This window comes from Heterocephalus glaber, unplaced genomic scaffold (assembly GCF_053883595.1).
Source record: "Heterocephalus glaber isolate CG9 unplaced genomic scaffold, H.glaber_assembly_v1.0 deba00001463, whole genome shotgun sequence".
Taxonomy (NCBI): Eukaryota; Metazoa; Chordata; class Mammalia; order Rodentia; family Bathyergidae; genus Heterocephalus; species Heterocephalus glaber.
In genome coordinates this window covers 17,463,430-17,488,678 of record NW_028258310.1, presented here as the reverse complement: position 1 = coordinate 17,488,678, position 25,249 = coordinate 17,463,430, and the positions used below count along the sequence as shown (strand labels likewise).

Genomic DNA, 25,249 nt, shown 5'->3' with positions numbered 1-25,249 from the left:
TTTCAAAATGAAGTCCTGGGGCTGGGGATTTAGCTCAGTGGTTTCCCCGCCTGCTATGCAAGCACAAAGACGCGAGTTTGATCCCTGGTACCAAAAAAAAAAAAAAAAAAATGAAGTCCTGTTCAGCTCCCCACCCTCACCCACCCCACCTCAAGACTCACATGACCAAAAAATGTTTATCTTCAAGCTAAAGGGATTCACTTTGTGGCTTTGTCTTTGTACCAATTCACCTATGACAACAGGCCGTATTTCCCCTCCACTAAATGATGCATAATAAGCAGTGGGTTTTGATACAGATTTCTAGGCCTTTCTCCTTGTGGGCAGGCTCTGATCTAGTTTGATCTAGATCTCTGTGCCACACTTTCCTGCCACTCTGCATTGGGAAGCCTCTTCCTGTACTGCAGTGCACATGCTTTTTATAGAAAGCACTCCAGCACTCTGTGCCATGACTCAGAGTTCAGTTTAAGTACAGGGAATCAAGTAGTTGAACTGCCAGGGGGATTTGTGCCTATCAAAACACTGCAAACGCTCCCCACCCCCTCTCTCCCTCCCACTTTGACACATTGCCTTTTGTATAGGCTCAGGTTCTCAGTCTGTACAAGTATTTGAACTGGGGTATGGATATTTAAAATATACTAGGTGGTTTTCTAGAGAAATTTTTACTCTACAATGTCTCAGTTAAGAATGATTTGCAACTTTAACATACCTGGAACATATTTGAAATAATCAAAGACAATGTGTGTAAGGACCCTTCTTTTTGTTTGCTTTAAATAAAAACTAAAATTCAGAGGTCAAATATGAAAATTTGAACAGAAGACCCTAAATATATATGGTCAATTTTTCAAAGTTGTGTTTATTTACTAATTCTTTTTTTTTTTTGGTACTGGGGATCAAACTCGGGACCTTGCGCTTGCAAAGCAGGTGGTGGCACCGCCGAGCTAAATCCCGGGCCCTCAAAATTGTGTTTAGATATACTGCTATCTCCCTCCCCCCAATTTGGCACCCAGATTATGTTTTATGCAAGTTTTGGGATCATGTTTACTTGGGTTTTATGCACACATAAACTCTATAGAATGCCTAAATAATTAGTTAACTGCAAGATTGCAGAGCCGCTGGGGTACTGTTATAACTAGAGCTAAAAATAAGTGCCCCAATTATATATTGAATAGATTTAAAATAAACAGTATCAGCAGATTCTTTTTCCAGCAGCCTTTTGTAAACGTTGTGAACTTAAGATACAGGGGCACTAATATGTTGGGAAAAATGAATATCACTGGAAAATTAAGTATATGGAGATAATTATGCATATTTGTTTTTAGTTCACTTTTCTAATTTGATAGGAATGATTAAATCTGTAGACCATGAGAGCTGGAAGAGAAACTTAACATCAGAACATTTCTATGATTTATAAAGAAAAGGCCAGAGGAGGAAAATGAATTTCCTGAATCACAGAGGTAGCTAGTGACAGGGTTGGGATCAGAATCCAGGGTTACTGTCTCCCAATTTTATGCTGTTTTTATTAAGGTAGGTATTGTGTGCACAATGGGGAGAATGACATAGTGAAAGCCCATTTATGAGTTGGGCATGGTGGTACAATCTATAATCCTAGCAGTTTGGGAGGCTGAGGCAGCAGGATTGCAAGTCTGAGTCCTGCCTGGGTAACTTAGACCCTGTCTTAAAGTAAAAAGAGCTAGAGATATAGCTCAGTGTGAAGGCCCTGGGTTCAATCTCCATTACCACCAAAAACCCCTCAGACCAGACCAGACCAGACCAGACCAGACCAGACCAGACTAGACCAGACCAAAAACCTCATTTATGGATTCATTGCTCTTCAGCAAACTTACTAGATGTTCACTTCACTTACTGTATTATTTAGCTGTATAATAAATGATCACAAACTGAGTAATTTAAAACAGCTTCCATTTATTGACTCCTACTTCTGAAGATCAAAAGTCAGCCTGGAAATCAAGGTGTTGGCTGCCTGTGCTCTCATCTGGACACCAGGTTCTTTTACATCCTGGTTCCTATGAAATTTGAGAAATCGTTTCTTATAGTTTCTTACAGTTGTAGGATTTGTATTCACGAGTGCTGGCTGGCCATGAGCAAGGACCTGTTCTCAGTTTCTAGAGACGGGTTCAAATTCTTTGTTTTTCTCAACAAGGCAAGGTTATTTTACTTCTGCATAAGGGTGTGAGCACATATTAGCATGAAGTAGCAAGCACACATAGACATGGCAGTGGGCTCCTTTTATTTCCTCATGTGTGAGAAGCAGCTGACCTCCCCAGTGGCTGAAGGTTTACAGTCTGTCCCCATTGGCTAGTTTAAGTGGCGTGAGGGGAGGACCTGAAGAATTGTTGGGTAGGGTTGCTGGCTATATGGGGACCGAAAGTCCTTGGCTGTTGATAAGTTGTCTGTGGTGGTTAGCCGTGTTCCAGGAATCTAAACTGAGCAGACATTTTCTGTAACTCTGGTGTAAGGGTAGGGGTGGGGCAGCCTAGGGTGGACTAGAGTTTAAAATGGAGGCACTCCTGTTTATATCCTTTGATAGGAAAGACAGGGCTGTGGTTTTTCACAGTTCCCTCCCTTTTAAAAATCCTCATTTTTTTCTTCAAACTCTGTGAGCAGAAGTTCACTCTCTCTGTTGTGTTTCTCCTTCAGGAGCATGTTAGCTGAGTGTGGTCAATCCATCCCCACTTAGCCATTTGGACTGTAATTTCAGTAGTCAGGAGCATGAGGAAGGGTCCCTCCCAGGCTGATCTGACTTTGTCCTCTTTTTATGACTATCAACACATAGTCACCAGGCTGTTGTGGATGGACCAGAAAGTTGAGCAGTGGGGTTTGAGTTAGAAGTCCTTCTGTCTGAGGGAGTAAAGGGTGAAAGCCAAGCCAAGCACATCATTTCTTAAGAATCGATCTTTGGTTTTAAAGATAGGTGGGTCTGAAGGCCTGGTGAAGTAGGGAAGTCCACACAGCATTTTATATGGAGATAACCCAGTGTCTTTTCTGAGAGCTGTTCCCATAGTTGACCCATGGTAACTGAGTTTCCAGTATCTCTTTGGTTAAGTGGGATTTAAGAGTGGTTTTAAGAGTAGTTTGACCCGAGGAAGGTGAGTGCCAGGAAGAGTGGTATTCCCAGTTTATATCCAGCTCCCTAGAGTCTCCTATTTGTGCTGTGAAGTAGCTCCCATTATCTGAGTCTGTATTTTTAATTATTCCAAATCTTGGGACTACCTGTTGTAGCAGAGTTTTTACTACATTACTTGTTCCACTAGGCAAAAATAAATAAACTTTAAAGCACATATGACCAAAGCATGAGTACTAGAGTGAAAGGCAGATTGGGGAAGGAGCCACACCTAGACATAATTCTTAAGAGATTGGAATAGCAGTTATAACCAGCTGGCTTTGTAGCTGGAAACTGTCAGCAGGGCTCAATGATTGGAGTCCCCTGTTTATGTCTAGTCTATATTATTATTATTATTATTATTATTTTTGGTTATACTTTCTTATTGGGTGTTTAAGTGACCAAGTTAAAGTGAGACCAGTATTAATCAAAATTAACTTTTTGTCAAATATCATGGTCAGTTAAGGCTCTCCAGGGATTGCTTTTGGAAGTATGTGCAGAGCCTCTTAGCTCCTCTGTCAATGTCAGCTGCCAGGATGGGTCATGGTCTTGCTTGACCATGTAGTTTCCTGTGGAAGCATAGAAGACATTTCTCTTTTCTTCCTTTTTGGCACACTGTGTCTTGGTTGACTCCTGTTCTCTGGAGTCCAGTAATCTCCCTACTCAGGAAGTTGGGTGACTCACCAAAGTTGTAGAATCCTGTAGAAAAGGTCCCCTCATGTCCTGGTCCTTGTTGACCATGGAGGGTCAGGGCCAAAATATTAGCTGTCCTTTTGGCTCAGTTACTACATTAGCTTTGGTCTCCAAACTTTAGTTGTTGAACACCTAGATCAGTTAAACAATTATTGTAGTAGGGAGCAGTTGGTTTAATCTTATGATCTTATCTAGATATCAAGTGTCTTGAAATATGTAGTATGACCAGGGAACTGTTATTTTCTTACCAGTCATGGTTGAAACACTGTAGAATGTTAACAGATAACAATTATAAAGCTTCATTGAGAAAGCCTGAGATAACGTTTTAGCATAACAATATGACATCCTTACATTGGAACCATTAGGTTTTATTATTATCTCTGAAACATTTAAATATTTATCTTAGTATAAAATAACTTTTTAGTCAGTTATCTTTTATCTAACTACAAGATATTAAATGATATACAGAAAATTTTATCTAAATTTGTTACCTTTTAATAGAGTGTCTACTTTACAGGTTATCAATGCCTAATCTCTAATCATTATGACACTCTTAACTGTATAAGGTGAAGGCACATCAAACTATCATAACACAATTATATAACAATCACATAAACCTGGAAAAGTCCATCATCATGAACAACTGTAGTTTAGAGGTCATCAGTATGTCTTTTTCCAGTCCTATACCTTAAAAGGACCTGTACACTTGGGAAAGCACAAATGTATTTCATTTACTATGAGACTGAGCAATAATTAGCATGACAGCTATATAGAAATCTTAAACATATCTGCTTAGTTTTTACTCTTAAGGCAAAATTTAGATTTTTAAAAACAGCTTTATTCAGAATTTTTATCAATTCTGTATTGATAAGAATTAAAGGACATCTTTAGAACTCTTACAAATTTAGGTAACAGTGTTAATGACTACATGGAGACTTATTACCCAATATAAAAGTGTTATCACATTTATATAATAACAAAATGCTTATTAATTCAAAGCCAGTAGATGTAGATCAAGCTTTAAATGGCAGGACCAAATTTAAAGAGATGTCCAATTTTGATCATTTTATGCTTAAATTCTAAATATATATTGTATAAAAGAAAGCACCTATTACTTTGTATGTATTAAACATAACTTTAAAGTTTAGACTCACAGCATAGCTTGTATTTAGATGTATACATACATATATGTCCAAATATATGTTATTTCATGAACTAATATAAGTTTATTTAACCAATCACGAACTGATTATTGAAAACATTTTATAGGTTAACATTCAAGTACTGTTTAACTTTTTTTTTTTCGGTACTGGGGATCGAATTTGGGTCCTTGCACTTGCGCAGCAGGCAGCAAAACCATTGAGCTAGATCCCCGGCCCCGTTTAACTTTTAAATCCCCCTTTTTAGTAATCAAAAGCGTAATGATGAGAACACAAAAAAGCTATTTTAGTAAAATATAGTAACTTTTGCTTTTCAATCTAATTGTGTAAGTTTAACCAAGAGGATTTCAATATATTAAGAAAGCTTATTGCTTTAGACATAGAGAGCTTAACCTTTTAATCATATTTAAATATATGCTAACGATTGTTTTAGATAATTCATGAGAACCAAATCATAACATTTAAACACTTTAAGCCATATATATTATCGTTATCTAAGGAAAACCTCTTAAATTATTGTAGAAAAACAACAATAGACACTGCATTTATAAAACCAACCCTTTGATATTATCTCAATAAGCTAACAAGCTGGTTGGAAATATGGTACCAGCTTTAAGGACATCTTATTATCTTATTATCTTGTTAACTCACTGTTAACCCTGTGAAAAAAGATATTTGGATTATATTATGGTATTCATTTATCGATATATGAACTAAAATAGAATATATACCTGAAAATTGACACACAAAGACATATACAACAACCCAACCATATATAACCCTTATGATATCAAACTTTTAGGGTTTTATTTTTAAGTTCTATGTAAACCTTGAGACTATCAGTCCTCATCTGTTAATGTTTTAAATAAGTTTGGCTACCCTGAAAATCTATATAAATGATTTTTTCATGGAAATCTCAAAAAGGATCAAAAAAAATTGTTGTGCTAAAAAAATACTTTTCTTTTTTTTTTAAAATACTTTTCTTAAATGAAGCCATTGTAGGTGCTTTAACTGGTTATCATTAACATACATTCAACAGACAAACATACTCAAGAAGATCACATTTAAATTAGAGTGTACTCTCAGATGTATTTGGCCAAGTTGAATTACAATAACCCCTTTACAATATTAGGTTTATAACTATAAATAGACTAGTCAGAACTTCTTATAGGTCAGTTAACAGAGATTCCTTGTAATAAGAATCAGAGGAGGAAAAAAAAAGTTTTATACCTGTGAAAGCAAAGACAGGCCCTAGGCTGATGGTTTATCTTATTGAAATAGCCAGTCACAGAGGCTTTTCATGGTTGCTTTGACAGCCACAGCTGATAGCCAAAACTGCAGATTTGATACCCTCATGTAACTGTTCCCTCTAAAGGGACAGACTGTTAAAGGCATTTTTACCTATTTTCAGGGGGTGCTTAGGCCAAGTTTGGGTGTAGAGTCTAAGTGGTACTCTTTTGGAGCTAAGTATATATTTTAAAAGGAGAAGAAAGGGAAAGAAGGTATCCCTGTCTATCCCTCTTGCTCTGTACCCAATCTAAGGCATCCCCTAGGCTTAACCCCATCCAGCAACAGCAGTGGTGAACTGGATATTCGAGGAAGTGGCCAGAGCTGGGTTATCCACTCTTATGGTACACCTGGGCCCCTTCTTCATGGTCCTGTGACCCTTGGACCATACTTAGCTACAGGCTTTCCTCTTTCAGAACCTCAGTTAGTGTATCTCTGAGAATGAGGGCTGACCTAGCAAGATGCTCTGGAGAGAAACCATGGCAAGAGAGAGGCAGTCCTCTGGAGACTAGGGCTATGGGTATTCTTTAATACCTGTTTCTATTTAAAACTGTTATCAAACTTATAAGGGTCCCTAAGAATGCCTTTTCTTCTATCAGTGAACTTATCTGTGGTCTAAAAACCAGTCAGTCTCCTGTGTAGTGCAGCATTCTTGAAGGGAGGGGATAGTGAAAAGAGTTAACTTGTAGTTCTGCCTAAGGGTAAAAAGGCTGATAAATTTGGACTAAAACTTTTACATTTATTCTTTGAGGGTTTGAGGATTAAATCTAGACCATATTTTTTTTTTTAGAATATGGTGCAGAGATAAGTAAAGGTCATCTTTATTCTGCAAGGGTCCCATGGAAGGAAACCTGGCCCTGGAATTAAGCTGTCACAGAGAAGAAAATTTCCTCGGACAAAACACTGTTGTAGATTACATTATTTTTCAGGGGAAGGGCAGTGGAGAAGGAACAGAAGAGTGACTCCATGCATGGCAGAATTAAATCCTAATTATCTCAAGGGCAGAAAGACAATCAAGACCAAGAGTCTTCCCAGTGTGGGTCTCCAGTCCTTCTCCTTTCTTTTTCTTGTCTTAGATTGTTACATTTTTAAATTTGACTGGCTGCCAACAGACTTTCAAGTAACCTTGAATCGGTACTCCTATCCTAACATGAGCAAAAAGCAGAAGAGCAAGTTAACCCTATAAATGTAGTCTACAAATTTACAAAACACAAGAAATGTATTAAGCATATCAAGTAAACAGAAATACCCATTTAAATTGGCCAGTGTTTAAGTAGGTATTTCAAAGGTGACTGGGGAAATATGATGGATTGTTTGTTTGTTTGTTTGTTTTTCATCCATGGATTATCACCCCAAGTCCTTAACATCAGTCCAGGACTGTCAGTTGGTATTTTGTTCCTTGAGCTCCTTGATTCCCTCATTTGTCCTGACTAGGAGGCACATTTATTTCCCATTCCGTTTGTTCCGGAGCCTGAGGCTCAATCTTTGGCATGCACTGAGATATCTTGCCATTAGTTACTTTTGATTTCATCCTAAATTGCCAGTCTTACCTGAGGTTGTCCTGAGACAGGGACAGAATAACCCAACCACCAAAGAAGTACTCAGTCATACTTGTGACTTTTCTTACCTTGGTCTGTGCATGAAGTTGCCTGGTCACTGCAGTCTTTGCCTCCAGACCCTTTCCGTGTTGTCAGGAAGTCTTTATTGGATCCTCTGCCTATAGGCAGGGTTTCTTGTCCCAGAGGCCACTGCAACAAGGCTGTGGGATGCGTTTCCTCCTGGTGGGAGTCCTTGTGCCCTAATGGGCTATAGCTCCACAGTTGGGTGCCAAAATTGTTGAGAATATGCTCCCTGACTCAGTTTGTTGGTGCAGATACTAAAGCACTCAGACATCAAGAAATCTTGACAAGGCGAAGTTGTTTTACTTCTGCAGAAGGGCATGAGCACATTTTAACATGAGGTAGCAAGTGCTTGGTTCAATTTCTTTCCTTTTTTTTTTTTCTGTACCTGAGATCGAACTCAGGACCTTGCACTTGCCAGGCAAGTGGGGTGCCACTGAGCTACATCCCTAGCCCCTCAAATTCTTGATCATATGATGTCCTCCATGGTCAAGCCAACAACAGCATGTTGAATCTTCCCAATGCTCCTGTCTCTCTGACTTCTTTTGCTATAAGACAGAGATAACTTTTCTGCTTTTAAGAAGTCATGTGATTAGGTCATCTCGATAATCTATATTTTAAGGTCAGCTGATTTGGGAATTTAATAATACAGTAGTACCTAGATTAATGTTTGATTGAAGAACCACAAGATGGAAATCATTGGCAAACCACCTTTAGAATTTTGCTACCACACCCAGTTTATCTGGTCGCCAGACTGGATAGACCTTTTCATTTGTGGTACTGTTGTGAACCTGGAAATAAAGAGAGGGAAAGAAAACTATCTATATTTGTTCTGTTTTTCTTTTTCTGTATTGCAAGGTGCAGCAATAGGAATGGGCTCTAGATAGCAATATTTATTACAAAACTCCTGCACTTGATTATGTGGAAAAGAGTAATAGCCTATTAACCATAGCTGAAGGTATTTCCAGATAAGGCAGTTCAGGGAACCTGATGTAGGAAGTGATTGCTGGTAGAAGCAGAAGAAAAAAATTGTGTTATAAAAGCATGTCTCTGTCCTCCTGATGACAGAGCACCACACAATACTAATGAGCTCAAGTCAATAAAAAGTTCTATATACTTGCTTTAAAAAGAGCAAATCTGTGACATAATGGGAAAGAAATTCCTATTAAATGCTTTATAGTTTTGATACCTCAAAAGGTAAGTCTGACTTAATAAGAAAAGTAGTCCACTTAAGTGGAACAACCCCACTATATTCCTGTCATGTAGAACAAAGGCCAATACCCTGGTGTGGTTTCAAAGGGCAGCCTTATTGGCCATCTTCTTATTCCCAGTGTGTCAAAGTATTTCTCACCTTAGGATCTTTGCATATGTCATTCTGCCAGGCTATAGTAAAAAAAAAAATATTTTACTTGTACATGTTTGCAGTTCATATAGTTCACAGTCATCTTGGGGAGTGGTTACATGTACATATTACAGCATTTTTCTTTGTTCTTTTAAATCTCCTTTCCCTTCTCCACCCCCCTTTCCTCCAGTTCCCCCATCTCATTTTTCATTCTTGTTGATGCTGTTTGTCTTAGCTCATGTTAGGGCATATAATGTTTACATTAATTGGGCTCCTGTACCTGGCTTATCTTTACTCTTCTTATTTCCCCTTCACTTTCCTGCTCACCTCTCACCCTTGTTCCCTTGGACCACTTCCCCATTGCAAGAGATCTGGCCCCTTGTCTCTTTCTATCCATCTTTTCTCATTTTCTTTGTTTGTACTTTGCCTCACTCAAATCAGAGACACCGTACAGTATTTAAGCTCGTGTGTCTGATTTATTTCACTTAACATTGTATTTTCCAGTTGCATCTATTTTCCCACAGATGTCTAAAATTTGTCATTCTATATCGCCAGTAATAGTCTAGTGTATATAGGATTACATAAAGTTTTTTTTTTTAAACACAGTTCACTCTTTCATCAGATCTCAGCCTACTTATCACATTCTCAAAGGCCTTTCTTAACTTTCCTATTTCTAGCATTACTATCTTGCCTCTTCCTAACCTCTATTACTTTCTATCAGATCACCTACTGGCCTTCTGGACAACTTACCCTGTTTCCTTGTTCACAATTTCCTCCCTCTTTTAGAATGACATTGCTTGAAAGAAACCTTTTCTAACTCACCTTTGTCTTCCTAGCATCTAGATCAGGGCCTAGTATACCGTGGACACCCAGTCACTCTTTGTTGGATGTTTAAAACAGAGATCCAGAGAGGTTAAAATGTTCCTTTGTAACATTGTAGGTAAAGGAAAGTCATGCTATTACAGGAAGTAGCGTTCTCAGTTTAAGAAAATTTCACCCTGTCAGTTGAATTAGTGGTATTCCTGATTACCAGTTTGACAGTTTGAGTTAAAAGTGGCTTTACTGGGGCTGGGATTTAGCTTAATGGTTGTGGCGCCTGCCGCACAAGTGCAAGGTCCCGAGTTTGATCCCGGGTACCAAAAAAAAAAGGTGGCTTACTGACTAGCCCAAGGTCATACAGTTTAGCTTCCTGAGGCCTTGATATTTGCAACCATTCTTCCTTAAGGAATTGGTTCCTGTTGAAAATGTTCAACTTTAAATGTTCTTGCCTTTGAAAATAAAATTAAATAACAGTAGTCTTCAGATGTTCCATTTGAAGAATTTTCAGTTCACTCTTTTTGCTCTTTCTATGGTTTTATGCATGTAAATTCTCCTCCAAAATTGTTTTTGTTTTCAATATCTTTTAAAAATGATGACAGATTATCTGGTAGAAACTACACATCTTTTGAACTCTGGCCAGTGTCCCAATCATTAGCATTCCTGGCCTTGTTAAAAATATCACTGACCCTTTGAGATCCTAGGGTAGTTGATACTGAGACCTTATTCATGAGAAACTTCAAAGCAAAGCAGAACTGTGAGAGGCAGAAAAGTATTCAGAAATAATTTCCAAAATAAAACTTTCTTTGTGCTTATCTTCTACAGATTATATCAGATATTTTATCCTCCACTGAAATGTAGATGAGGCTTGTTTCATTTGGGCAGCTCCATGTGGATTTTACCATCACCAGCTTGAAACTGCACTTCTGGGTTTTTGTTTATTTTGCTTTTTTAATTTAAAACATGCTTTAGCCTCCCTTCAGCTCTCAGTCTGAAGTTGTCTTGAGTGAACAAGAATTTGTGAAGTATTGTGGCAGTGGGGTTGCTTTTGGATTTTAACTAATATAAAAGAATACAGGAAAAAATACCCCCAAAAAATGAATAGGAAAAGAATGGTGACTGTTTGTTTTTGTATTGTTTGGTTTTCAAATCTGTGGTTGATAAAGCTAAAGCATTGCTTCTACTTCAGTGGCCAGAGAAGGAACAGGAGCCCCAGAACAGGCAAGGCAGGAGAACAGGGGGTTGGCACAACCCTCCGTGCAATTACAGAGAATGCTTAACTCTGAATACCTGAATCTCTCACAGACAGACAGTTAAGGGTGAAATAATCTATAGGTCAATAGGATTGCATGTATTTCCGTATAGTAAGGGGATCGTTGTGCCTGTTTTATTAAAATATCTGTCATATTCTTTATAGATCATCAAAAACTTAACAGAGAGTAAAACTGAAAGCTGAAGTATCCCAAGTCATTCATGAATAATAAGCACTCAGAGGTCAAGATAAAGCAAGGTTACATTGTAATGATTTTTTAAAATGGACTTCAGGATCAATGAGAAATCAAGATAAAGTAAACTCAAAATTATAATGTCTTGATGGATTTAATGTATCTGAATGTTTTGTTAAATGGATAAAAATATAAAAGTTAGACTTTGCTTTTATATGGGATACCTGACATCTGAAATAAAACATAGTGATAGAATACAGTCCTTTTCCTTTAAGAATAGAAGAGTTAAATCAAGAAAATCAGGACATGCAAATGATAAGTGTGAAATATAAATAGGCTTAATGCAGTTTTGCAAACTTCAGTTTTTCCCCATCACCTTCTTGATTTTAATCATATCCCCATTAACACTTTTGCTTAAAACTTTTCTTCTATTTAATTTACTTACTTTACTTACAAACTTAAAAAAAAAGTGCACATCTTACATGAATCAGTAGCACTTCCTATATAAGGAAACCATAAAAATAAATAAAGTAGAAACAAAACTATATTGTTTTTAACATCTACCTATATTTTTGCTTGGTAAAGCCTCTGAGCTTATGTCCTACTTTTCTCTTTATTAAAAAAATAAAAGGATATTAGTGCAGAGTTTAAACTTTCCCTCTGAAGGTTTGGTAATTGAATTTTCTGAAACAGCTGCAAAATAGGCAGATTAATAGGGAAAAAGGCATATAAATTTATTACTGTGCATATGTGGGCCCACGCAAGATAGGAAACTCAAAGGGCAGATGATTGAGGCTTACCTACTGTCTTCATAGGAGGGAGGCAAATAGGGGCTGTAGACACTTTTAGAGGGGTTGGAAATTATTTTTAGGGAAGAGAGCGAGCTCACAGAACAGAGAGTGGGCTGAGATGAAGTTCCTGTGGGCTCCACGTGTGATGTCTGATTTTCAGTCTGTGATATGAGTTTAATCTTCCATGGGTAATGAAACTTCAATAAAGGAGTTGAAGGTAGCTGTGTTCCTCGAATTGCAGACTTGGTTTCTGTGGAGAAAAGAGAACTTCAGAGAATTGCCATCCTTGTAGTTGCTGCTCCCCGGTTGCTCTCAGTGCGAAGTATAAAGTGGCAGATACTGGGGGTATCCTTTTCTGAGCTTCCCCAACATTAGTAGCTATTAAATGTTAGAGGCCTGCTGATAGCAAATGGAGACTTCTTTTAAGTGATATCACGAAGCATAAAAGATGATAGAAAGGGACTGTCTCTACAATCTGGGGTGCATTCTTGAGTCACATGGAGTCATCTCTAGCACAGTTCCATAGGTCTTATACTTGAAGAATGCAGGCTTGGGAGGATGCTGCCGAGGGTGTTGGTCTTCGGGATGCTAGAAGCAGAGGCAAGGTCTTGAAAGGTGTCCAAGGTAAATAGGTAGAACATAATGGGTTAGAGGGCTTGTACAAATTTGTTGTTTAATCTTTAGCAGACAATTCTAAAACACTATAAGCCTTTTTGTTTTCTCTCTTCTGTTCTTTTCTCCCTTGCATTTTGGACAGCTTTGTTCTACTGTTAGTAATTTCCAGAATAGCAATTATTCTGTAAGATTGGGGTGGTAGAGGAAAGAGGATAGGAGAAAGCCAAATATTGACACACACACCCCTTCCTCTTTGCAAGGATTCGGCTCCAAATGGAATCACAAATTGGAAAACTGTTCTAGTTGCATTCATAAAATAGGAGAGCTGTACCAACTTCCAGAGAGAGCTCTCAGTTGTCTGAGTGTAGATGGCTTCTGACTTATTTAGAATTCCATGACTAGCTTCCCTTTGTTTCCCAATAGGGTTCAGACTTTTTTTGATCTTTTACTTTTTCAGAATGCTGTACTCCTGCTTGATTTCGTTTTATCTACTTACTTTCTGTTGACATGTGAAGCATAATTAAGAAAAATATTCTATAGCAATATGTGTAAATATTTGGCCTCCCAATTGCAAACAGAAATAACTTGGGTTATTCTCAATACCGCTTTTCTCTATTAGTGTGATAATAAACTGTTGATTTTAGTTGCATTTGGTTATTCAAACCCTTTAGAATAGCCTTTTGGTCATTAAAAACCTTAAGTTTTTTCATAGCGTTTGGTCTGATAATCTCATTGCTAAAAAACTTTATTCCAGGTCTCTAATTGAAAAGAAGAGCCTTAGCATGATGGCACACACCAGCACTGGGGAGGTTGAGGCAGGAGGATCACTTTGAGTTTGTGACCAGCCTAGATAATAGAGCTAGACTTCATCTCACAAAACTGAAAAAAGAAAAGTAGAAATACCTACATAGAAAGATAATTTATTAATGAGTTATATTTCAAAATGGAAATTTGTGTTTTCACCAATAGGGCAGTAAGTAAGTAAACAAGGGTATGACAACCCTCTGAATGTTTATACTGCTATTACAACATAAACACTGAATTTAGAGAAATGCTTACTCAAATAAAAAATAACAGTGTATGCATGTTATGGTTACAATCTTGGATGTGTGTGCATAGTGTATTGTATATTGCATATGTTGTACATCATACATGCACATGGACAAACTAGAGAAAACATAGGAAAATAAAAGTTACTAGGGTTAATAAATTGAAAAAGATTCTTAATGTTCTTTTAGTTACTAAATAAGTATTTAGAAAATATTTTATCAAGAATGTCAGTAGAAGGAAAAAGGAAAGATAAAAACTAGCCACACTGTATAAAAACAGGTGCCAGTAAGACAAATTGAACTGTGTACAGAGAGGTCAAATACATATGAATCTTAATAATCCCATTAAACCAGATGGCTGTAGAAGGAGTGTGTGTAGATCATTTTAATTTTTGATGTTGTACTTGTCCCTGTCAGTCTCAGACACCTCTCCTGGTCTGTTTCCTGGCAGAATGTTTGGCTTGTTATTGTCATTTGCTGAAGAGCAGATGATGAATTGACTGGTGATGTTTGGGTGGGTGGATAATGGGCGGATGGCTTCTAAGAGCACAAATCCAAGTCAGAGTTTAAGGTAGAAGTTGTAGGAAGGAAGAATAAGCCTCCAACACCAAGTCAGGCACTGAGATGAATAGAAAAGAACAGAGCAGAGCAGATAGAATAGAATCAGTATAAGAACAACATAAAGGGGAGAAAAGAACCCGTTTGTTGGAGCATAGAGGGCCTCATGGGTATAGATTATAGTGGCCAGGAAGTGGATAAACTGTGGGGGGCAGGGATGAGCACGAGTTTGCTAAAGGCTTCTGATGCCCCTGGAGAAGTGGACCTTGCTGTTATGGGAGGAAAGGATTCCAAAAAGGGTCAGAAATATTTGGATCGGGTCTGTGCTCAAGAGTGTTTTTAGATGAGGCTCTTTGTGTATAGTGTATCTGAAGCAGCTTTTCTTCCTCCTCATTCTTTATCATTATCCCCTTTATTAGCTTTATTTTTTCTTCATAACAAATCTGTGCAGCAGGCCTTTCATTTTCTCCAGAATTGTTTTGGGAACTGAAGCACAGAGAGACTTAAGTGATTTACTTAAAGTCACACAGCTAATAAATCGAGGTAAAATTTGAACCCAGGCCATCTGGAGTGAGAGTCATTGTTCTTATCCATTATTACATTGCACAATAGCCTCTGGATAAGCAATTGAAATTCCATTATTAAAAATAAAGATGTACAACTTCTTCTCAACCTCTTGTTTCAGAAGACCACCTTAGGGTCTCCAGGTTGTGTTTTGTGTGGTATATTTCAAAACGTGTTTAACATACAAATATTACATATGCTCACTCTCAAAACCCAAATGATATAGAAGTAGCATGAAAAAGAGGAATTACCCAAATTCTTACTTTTTTAGAGATGACCACAGGTAACATTTTAGTGAATATGCTCTCAGTGCTCTCTGAGTGCATATGTATTAGTGTTAATAGGATTGCACCTCCTTCATTGATTTGTACATATATCTTCTCCATTGCTTTTACAGTATATACCTGCATAGACACTGTACATACGTGTGTGTATGTATGTTAATGAAATTGTGCTTCACATGCTCTTTTGGTTTTTTTTGTTTTTGTTTTTGCTTTTACTCTTTGTACCATCACAGAGCTTTTACCATGTTAGTAACATAGGTGTATATCACTAGATCTCTTTGATCTGCAATTGTGTTTCCATTTCCTGTCATATTGCTGGCACATAATAGATGTTCAGGTTTGAATATATCATGTTGATTCCATCATCTTATGCTATAATATTTAAGTAGTCTTCTTTTTAATGAACATTTAGTTTGTTGTGTGTTTTCCACTGTTATAAAAAAGCACCATTCCCTCATTTCGAGTAGGTTGGCCCTTTTGTGGTGAAACCTTTGGAGGATGGCAGGCTCTTGCCAGGTTGAAGATGAAGCCCTTTTCCTTCCTCTAGCTAGGGTTTGCTGACTGCCACTGTTCATTCATAGTAGAAACAATAGCTCTGAGAACTTATTCCCTCCACCATAAGGTTTAAACAAACAAGCAAGCAAGCCATCAGATAAAGCTTGATTTTATGTTGGTCTTTTATAAGGAAAACAGCTCCAGGTGGATTATTTCTTGTCTTTTCCTTGAATAATGTTCATTTAACTGAATTAGCAGGGGAAGAGAAATGAAATGCTTATTGTACCCCATAGAGTATTGCTTTTTAACATTTCTGGGCTCTCAGATCCCTTTGAGAATATGACTGAGCCTTGGGTCTCCTACTTAGCAAATGCACTTGTGCATTCAAAGAAGTTGGAGAGCACTGGCTGAGAACCTCTGCATCTATTGGAGCCATTGCCTCTGCTTGCCTCACCTTCTTGCCGTGAGCACTCTGCTCTTTCTATGTGATGCTATTTTGTTGACAGTGCTTTGGAAACTTTGGTGGCTCTTTGTTGTTCTTGAAATGTGTGAGGTTGGGGGTGTGTATAAGAATTAATGAGTGCATGCTTTTTGGTAGGCAGAAAGGAAGAATGCAGCACTTTATTTTCCATGAGTGTGTCTAAACAGCCCACAATCAGGTACTTTTTGTAGTTACTGTTAATAGCATTTAAGCTGCTGAAGAGGATGCACATAACCATTTGTTGAAGAGGAGAATTAGTTGTGGGAAAATTCCCATTGAGCCCAGTGCTGCACGCATATTCAAACACTCTTGAAACAGGGCTTCTATTAGATTGTGGGCATACAAAGACAGTAAAACTTAGTTTCTGCCCGTTATAGACAGATCTAATAGAAGCTCATGGGCATATGAAGAAATAAATGAAGCAGTTTTATTAGTGAGCTTGATTTGCTTCCAAATGCCAGAAACTGGCTCAAAAGAAAAAGAAAATTTTTTAGCTCATATGTCTACAAATCTCAGCAATAGATTCTCTGCTTTACTCACAGTTGACTTCATCCTTGGGTCTTTGTGTATGTGATCCACCAGCCGTCTACCTCTGGCAGCTCCACGCTGATGTCAGCCTTACAGCCCACAGTCCCAGTTAAGAAGATTTACTTTCCCTGCTGTTCCAGTCAGTCTTGAAGTTGGGTCATTGCCCAACCTAGAGCTAATCACATGCCGGGAAGGAAGAGGACAAAACACACACTGACTGGCCAGATCTGGGTCACAAGGGCAGAAGAAGGGAGGAGCCAGCTGGACTGACACAGGAGAAATGGTTCCCCAGAGGAAGAAAAATAGCCTAAGTTGCAGGACATGGTTGGGCACACCTGTAATCCCAGCACTTTGGGAGGCTGAGGCAGGAGAATCCCAAATTCGAGCCTAGCCCGAGCAATTTAGTGACTTAGTGAGAATTTGTCTCCAAAAGGGAGAGGGGCTGGGGATGTACCTCAGTGCAAAGGCCTTGAGTTCAATTCCTAGTAATGAAAAAACAAAAACAAAAACCCTAAGTTATAATGGTTTCTCCTTAGTACCATCATTTGCAAAAGATTGTTCTGAGTATAGTAATGTAGAGTTGTATAGTTGAGTAGGGCAGAATAGACTGTTAAAAATAAATAAAAATGAAATTGCAGAGAAAGGAAAGTATCTCTATTTTAGAGCATTATAATTTTCTGGAAATTGATAATAATCAGAAGGAGGAGGAAGAGGAGGTTCCTGTCCCCCCTCCCCCCTTTTTGGAGTCAGGGTCTTGCTATGTAGTTCAGCCTGGCCTTGAACTCACTATGTAGCCCAGGCTGGCCTCCAACTCATAGCGATCCTCCTGCCTCAGCCTTCCCAGTGCTCGGATCACAGGCATGGACCACCACCACACCCGGCGTGTCCGTCAGGGGTGGGGAGACCTCAGGGTGCATTGTATTGTAGGAAGCTACAGCTGTATTGTAGGAAGCTCCCGTAGGTTTAATCTGATATCTAAGCAAAAATCTGTTTCAGAACTATAGCACCCTTTACTAAGCCTGCTCATTTTAAGGACTGAGGCTGATGCTGATGTAAGTGGTTTCATTTGAGCATAAGCTAATCTGGGGTGGTTTGAGAGTCTCTATAATGGGGGGCTGCTGCTGAGGAGGGATTTCATTTCATTTCCATGCTAGCATGATGCCTGGGTTCAGGACACAGCCATTCTAAGCTTTCAGTTTCCTCAAATGCCGAACAGGAACAGGAACTGTACCTACCTCACTGAACATGAGATAATACACGTGACATTCTTGGCAGAAAGAGTAGGACACAAAAAATAGAAGTTGTCAGCAATTCACATCAGCAGCGTGCTCAAAAACAGCTGCTGTTCATTGGGTTCTTTCTCAGGTTGGAAGCATCAAGAGCTCCTTTGAGTGAGGGAGGCCTTGGAGAGGACAAGGATGGCCTCACAAGGTTGATACCCCTTTGGACCTGTCTTGTTTTTTAATGAAGGCGTGATTAATCTCCATTTTTTCTGTTAATTTTTTCTATAATGTTATTAAAAAGGTAATTATATTTCTATGTATTAGATACAAAGTTATCCAAGTAAGTTTTTATTTGATTTTATATCAGTTAAGTTTTTAACTACTGATTGGTTTGGCATTGTTTTGGAATAGTGCTTCCCAAGCCCTTTGGTTTGGTTCATTGAGAATTAACTGTGGAACATAGACAGACCCTGACGGTTCAGAGTGGGAATGTAGGATGTTCATGGCAGTGTTGGTGAAGGAGTCCAGATAGACAGAGAAAAAGGCATCACTTGGAATGCCTCACTGGTATGAGACTGGCTCATCTGTTGGTGCCTGCGTAGGCATCGTGTGTGCTGCTCTATTTTATGCAGGACCTTGTGTCCTGATAGGAAAAGCACTGGTACAGTAGTGGCATCCAAAACTTTTTGAGTAATATGATCTCATTTGAGTAGATAATAGGATGTTTATGAAGTCCGTGTTCAAGCTCTTCCTAGTATATAAATAATTTCTAGGGATGATACTCCAAAATTTAATAGTTGAAACCTTTGGGGAGAAAAAATAGAGGAACTTAACTTTTCATTTTTTTCTGGATAGTTTGATTTTTGCCTCATGCACATATGTTACTGTTATTTAAGAAACCATAGTACAGTATTGAAAATGACACCTTTGGATAAGGAATGAATAAAAATGAAATTTAACAAAATGAGTCCTTTAAAGTCCTTGATTAAAATAAAACTATGAACGTGTTTCAAAGAAGCTAAGTCTGTTATGTACCCTAAGACACGGGATATATCCCTTCTTCCCCACCCTCCTCCCAGACTTTAGGGAACTGAAGTTATTTATTCCATGGATATTCGGAAGTAGGGCAGCAACACAACCCAGAAAAGCCTCTCTGTTGGTTTTGGGGTAGCAGTAGGAGGGAGGGTGCTAGCAGAGGACATTGACTTTGCTTCCTTGATCTCCTTTTGCCTTTTTGTGTTTGTTGTGGTTTCTAATCATTTTCCTCTGCTTTGTGCATACATTTTGAAGAGATTCTTTTAATCTAGGCAATGCCCTTACATTTTTTTTAGCTTTTTGCCTTCTGTATTTTTACAGTATGTTTTTAGAGTCTATTTATTTTCTTTTTATTTGATCAGTTCCATTACATTTCATATCTACTATTTTATTGCTTCTCATCCTGATTGCTTCTGGTGGAGGTTAATGTGCATGTCTGATTGTGATCATTCCCTTTCTATCCTGTTTCATTCATACCCTCTTATCTCTGTACTTTATTGGTGTTTTTTAAAATATCTGGATAATTCAGTGTCTTATGATCCACATAGTGAGTAGAACTTTGCTTGAGTTTCTTAGAGTATCTGAAATACAGTGATACAACCAAGAACCATGAAACAGGATGGACTCTGCTTCTCAGCATTGTCCTGATATCTAAATCTTGGCAGGGTGATACCTATAAGCTTCTTATTAACACTATATTTGAAACAGGCAGCAGACCTTTTTACATGGCCTTTTCATGGGAATAGATGAATTCTTCTCCATCAGTTGGTTAATGTTGTATTTTTAAAGTGCAATAACTTTATATACTGATTAATATTTACAGTTTTTTTCTTTTTCTAAACATCTTATAATATGTTAGTCATGCTTGCTCTCATTATTTGAGGACAAGGAAGGTGAGCTTTTTCCAGATTCAGGCCCTCTGTAGGGCTCTAGTCCTCTGCTTCTTCATCCATCTCCTCACTCCATTTCCACGTAAATACTGCAGGAAGGATTTGGGATATATGCATCTTGTGGAAAATAGCTTTCCCTCAGCTATTTAGCATCACTAACATTTTGCCTTTTGTTCTTTTCTCTCATCCCCCTCATCCACTTCAAGACTTTCCACTGAGTTCTAGTTGTCACCCTTTGCCCTCTACATCTCCTTTCTCATGCTCTTAAGTAACCTGAAGAGTGGAAAATGAATTTTTCCACTAATCTGTTCCTGACTTGATTTTCTGTAAGATCTAGCATCAATTGCTCCTCTTTCCAGAAGTCTAGTAGATCCTATTTTGATCATTTCAAATCTTCTTTAGCTCTTCACATTTCTGAAAGATCACCTCTTATGTAATAGATGGTGGGTGGAGGGGAGGCAGTTTTGTAATGGAAGTGGTGCCAACCTCAATCAGGAAATTTGATGTCTACAACAATGCCACTAAACTACACAACCTCAGGAAAGTTGCATGCCCTCTGTAGGCCTGTGATTCTGTAGCTATAAAATGAACTGACTGGGAGTAGAGGTTTGCCTCTAGATTAGTGTTCAGATTGTTTGAGGAATCTCTGGGATTCTGTGGTTGTTGAAGTGAAAGGAGTATCTTTTCCTAGCATTCCCCAGAGCTGTCTTGCTTTTGTCTTTGATATGCTCGGATTTCAGATTCTACACTCCCTCTTTTTTCCCTCTTTCTCTACGTATTTGTCTATTTTTGATAAAAGATTTTCTATGAATTATTTTTAAATCATCAGATTAGATGACCCAAATATGGTCACTGTCTCTTACAGTTAACGACTAATAAATAGTATTAGTTTGACTTGGCTTTGTGCTTCAGATATTTCTTATGTGCATAGTCTCCCCATCTACAGAATATTAACTTTACTACCATAGGTACCAAAGGCTGCTCAATAAAAGATTTTGTAGGATTAAAAAAACTGTAGTCTGTTTCATGAGTCACCTGAATAGTATTAAGAAAGCATAATAAAAGTGGTCAAGGTACATTATACATGTATTAAATTTAAGTGAACTTAACTATTAGTATTATGCAAATAACAAAAATCTATGTGTGATGTGGCCGCTGAGTGCAAGTAACTGCTTTGTCTGGTGCTCAGCCAAGGACACCACCCTAAGCAGGCAAAGGTCCCTGTGGAACTTACCAACAGGCTGCACAGCGACTTACAGGTTAAATAAAGCAAAGGGTATTATGCTGCATGCACTGCCTAAGGGCTTTTCATGAGAAATTCTTACTCTGGGTTTTTCTTTGAATGTTAGTTTTAGAACCTAACATTTAAGTAAGTAAAAGGCAATATCACTGTATTCCATTTCACTTCCTTGGAAGTTCTTTCCAATGAAGGATTTTTATTCTGTGATGATGATTCCACACTACCACTTACTCCTTTAAAAACATTTTAAAAATCCTTTTGAAAGAGGAATATGAAACCATTTTGAAAGCACCTTCTTTAAGAAAATGGTAAGTTTATGAAATAAATAAGTGGACTGACGTCATGCTAGCTGTCTGTACAGAGCAGCTCTGCCTCTGCAGGGCAAGGGCTGTCCACTGAGGAAGGATGTCCCCTTCATCTGCATCTGGTTCTTTTGCCGACCCTGAATATAGCCCAAGAGTAGGAGCTCCATAATGCCAGGATTTTTTACCCAGTCATAATTGCTTCCATGAAGTCTTTTAACATCCATATATAATAAATATAGCCATTCACTATAAATTCAAGGAATAAAAGCATACCTGAATAAAACTGTGTAGTGAAAAATGCAGGATTCTTAAGATTTCCTGGTGGTAAAAGATATTTTTTTGCATGCCAAGAATATAAATTGAGACCTTACTAAACTGTATTGGAAAGACAGTTCTGTAGAGACATCTGGTTCCCTGTAGGTGGAATTTCAACCTCTTAGAAGCAACCATACCAGCTTAAATGGTGTGTGGAGAATTTAGATTCTGAAGCTGCTGGTTTCAGCTTTTCTTTGTGTTGCATCATTCTCAGGTAGGATCTCATGGTGTCAAAGATAGGCCCTTGTTAAGCCAGAAGCCCCTGGCTTATACCCCACCACTTCACAGGGAAGAGAATGCCTCTTTGCTAACAATGCCAGCAGAAGTCCTGGGGCCTCTTTCATTACCCCACGCCAGGTCTTGTGTTCATCCTTGTCTCTGTGGACAGGCCAGACCTGAGTCATATGCTAGTGCTGGGGTTAGCTGCGCCCAACCACACAGGAAGAGATGGGGGCAGGGTAGTACCTTAAATGGAAATTGAGGAATTGTTCCTAGTAAAAAGGGAGCAGGATTCTGGGCTGGCAGAAATGACATGTGGTTCATAATGAGCAATGGTAAGGGTTCATATAGATAAGTTTCAGAGAAGTGTGTTAGTGGTGATGAGTAAAGAAAGTTACATGAAAATAATAGCTCAACCCTGATTCTTCTTGGAGATTTTGGACTTTCTCATTTCATGATTTATGTCTTTTGTTGTATGACATTGCTAGCCCAGTAAAGAGAATTGCAAACAGATATTCAGCATTTTGTTTTATTACTACACAGAGCACCATTGTTTAACCTTACTTTGCAAAGAGAGAAAACAGAAGAACTGTCCTGTTTTCATTTCTTGATTTGCTCCAGAAGCATGTAGAAGGTCAGCAAGTCTTTGCTGGATTGACAGATTGGAAGTCCTGGGGCTGCCCGGGGGTCAGTCAGGTGGGGGTCCTCTGGTGCATATGGATCTTCAGACATTTGCCGCAGGTCTTCAGGATGACCCAACAACTTCCACGATGAGGAGGCAACCTTTGTGTGCTTGTCTCCCTCTAAAGCAACTGTCTCCAGGAGCCAGTAGCCATCTCCTGGCTTGGACAGAAAAGGGAAGGTGGTAGGGAGAGGAAGCAAAAGCATTTCACACATTGCCTCCCCAAAGAGAGATCTTTTATCCTCCCTTGACCACAAAACTTCACTAAGGAAGTCAGTGAGTCAGAGATGCACCAGAGTGTAAGTCATCAGCACAGCTCAGTGGGCCTCCCATGGCTTGTATCTTTCTGTTCTGGCCATGGTGGCTTTCTTTCTAGGCCTTGTTCACCAGCGGGAAGAAGCAAGGCAGGACCTTGAAAGGTTTCATCAGCCCATCGCTGGGTGTGGGGGGGGGATGGATCACCCACAGAGCCAGGGAAAGGTGACGTTCTTCCTCTTGACCACTCTGTCATATTTTCAGTGATCCTGACATATTTTAAATATTTTCTATTTCATTTCTAGATTCTTGCAGAATTTCTAATAAATGAGCAGAGCAAATATTAGAATTTTTTTCTATCTACATTAATTGGGATGGGGTCAGAGTTTGTCTCCTCAGTGGGGACTGCAGGACCTATCTGAGGCTATCAGTGGTAGGTCCTGGTAAAAGGATGTTCTCTTTCCTCAATAGCAATACCTTCCCAAATTTGTTTTTCCACTGTTGTACCTCTCTTTTCTTCCAGTGATGAGGGGGTATGAAATCATGTCTGAGAAGTCCTAGGTTCCTTTTGGAGAAAGAAGCACTGCTCATTTACATCTTGTATTCTCATCTAGAAAATATAGCCGGTATTAGCCAGTGGCCACCCCCACCATTAATCTAAGCCATTCAAGACTGGAAATGTAAACACTAGTGTAGAATGATGGCCGGGTGTGGTCTGGTTTCAGACAACCTGATTTGAATTCAGGCCTCTTCCCTGACTAGTGGAATCCTTGTGCCCCAGATTCTTCTTTCTTAAATAGGGATGATTTTGACATTTACCTCATTGAGTTCTCAGTATGATTAAATGAAATAATCCATTGAAATCACCTGGCACAGTATTTACCACATAGCGAACAGCCAATGAAGTTACCATTATTATCTTAATTCTAAAGCTTAATGTCAAGATGGAAATGTCTTTCTGGTAAAGGTTGAAATTTTTCAAAGCAAAACTGGGCCAGGGGGAATACAAAGAAGACTAATGAACAATAAAATGACCAACCATGTCTCACCAATCAAGTCTATAAAGTCTCAACACTTTACTACACTTATTTGGGATTTTGTAAAGGAATTAAAGCATCATAGGTTTATAACTTCTGATAAAGCAATGCTGTGTAAAGGAGAGGGGAGGGAGGCTGTTCAAAATAAAAGTGACTTAAGACTCCTGAGTGACTGCAATGTGTGGACCTCAATTGGGCTTGGAACTGAATAAACCAATTACAAAAAGACCCTTTTGAGGCAGTTGTGGAGTCCTTATTAGATGATATTAGGGAATTACCATCATTAACTTTGTTGCATGCAATAAAACCCTGGTGATTATTTATTTAAAAAATGTTATTAAAGAAGATGGGGATTTGTAAGAAAGAAGCTTCCCTTTTAAACGTATTCTTTTTTCCCCACCTCAAGAAATAACCTTACAAAAAAAAAGAGAGAAAAAGAAATAACGTTACTTTGACACTCTCAACTAGGTGTTGTTTCTTTCTTCTCTCCACTTGACCCCTCAAGTCTGCTGAATTCTAAAGTCCCAGTTGGTGTCATTTTGGTTCCATTCTGGCCAAGTCTGTTTAGCCAGAATGAATCTGTTCAGAAGTGGATTCTTCTCTGCTGTGAGCCTCAGTGCACACAGAACGTGACAGGTATGTTCCTCTCAACCCAGTTTTCACTCAGGATTTGGCAAGCATAGTTGTATCTCTTGAAGACTAGGAATGCCTCACATGGGGCCACATTATCAAGAAGAAATCAGCAAGTACAAACTGATAGCTTTTGAAATATTTTAAATTTTCTTCTATATACAATCAAAACAAAAAGAATATCCAGAGGCAGGGCGCCCGGCTTGGGATTCTGCCTCCTCTGTTTATCTACCAGGTGAAGGGGGCAGGAGGGGGGGGTGTTGCTGTGTGAGAATTAAGGGGAAATGGCCCCCTATGAGCCCAACCCCAGGAGATAATTCCATATGAAGCTCAGTCTCTGTAGTCACCACATACGTGTACAGCAGGCAGAAGGGGTAAGGGAGGTAGCAGGAGCAGTTCCTTGTCTGCTGCAAATCCCTGACCAGCAGCTGGAAACTCCAGTGAAGGCTTGGGAGAGGAATGGCACTTGGTGGATTGTGCTGTTACCATTCTTAAGCCAAATCTACAAACATGTAACTCCCACCCGGATCAAGATATATAAGACATTTCCGGTATCCCAGGAGGCTCCAT

General features: G+C 38.7%; 1 protein-coding gene and 1 long non-coding RNA gene across 11 annotated transcripts in view; one reads left to right on the top strand and one right to left on the bottom strand.

Moving 5' to 3' along the window:
* Arhgap26 (Rho GTPase activating protein 26) overlaps nt 1-25,249 on the top strand; it is a 466,045-nt gene that overhangs the window by 193,741 nt on the left and 247,055 nt on the right. The window lies entirely within an intron of this gene.
* Nucleotides 166-17,118, bottom strand: LOC106010181 (uncharacterized). 5 transcript variants are annotated; one of them, XR_015438794.1, is made up of 4 exons: nt 16,861-17,115; nt 12,284-12,524; nt 7,889-8,671; nt 166-3,946 (listed from the first exon to the last, which is right to left on the bottom strand). It is a non-coding gene; the product is annotated as an uncharacterized LOC106010181 (long non-coding RNA). The 5 variants fall into 5 exon arrangements; XR_015438795.1 differs by having other exon boundaries at nt 166-8,428; nt 8,539-8,671; nt 16,861-17,109; XR_015438793.1 differs by having other exon boundaries at nt 166-8,671; nt 12,284-12,881; nt 16,861-17,118.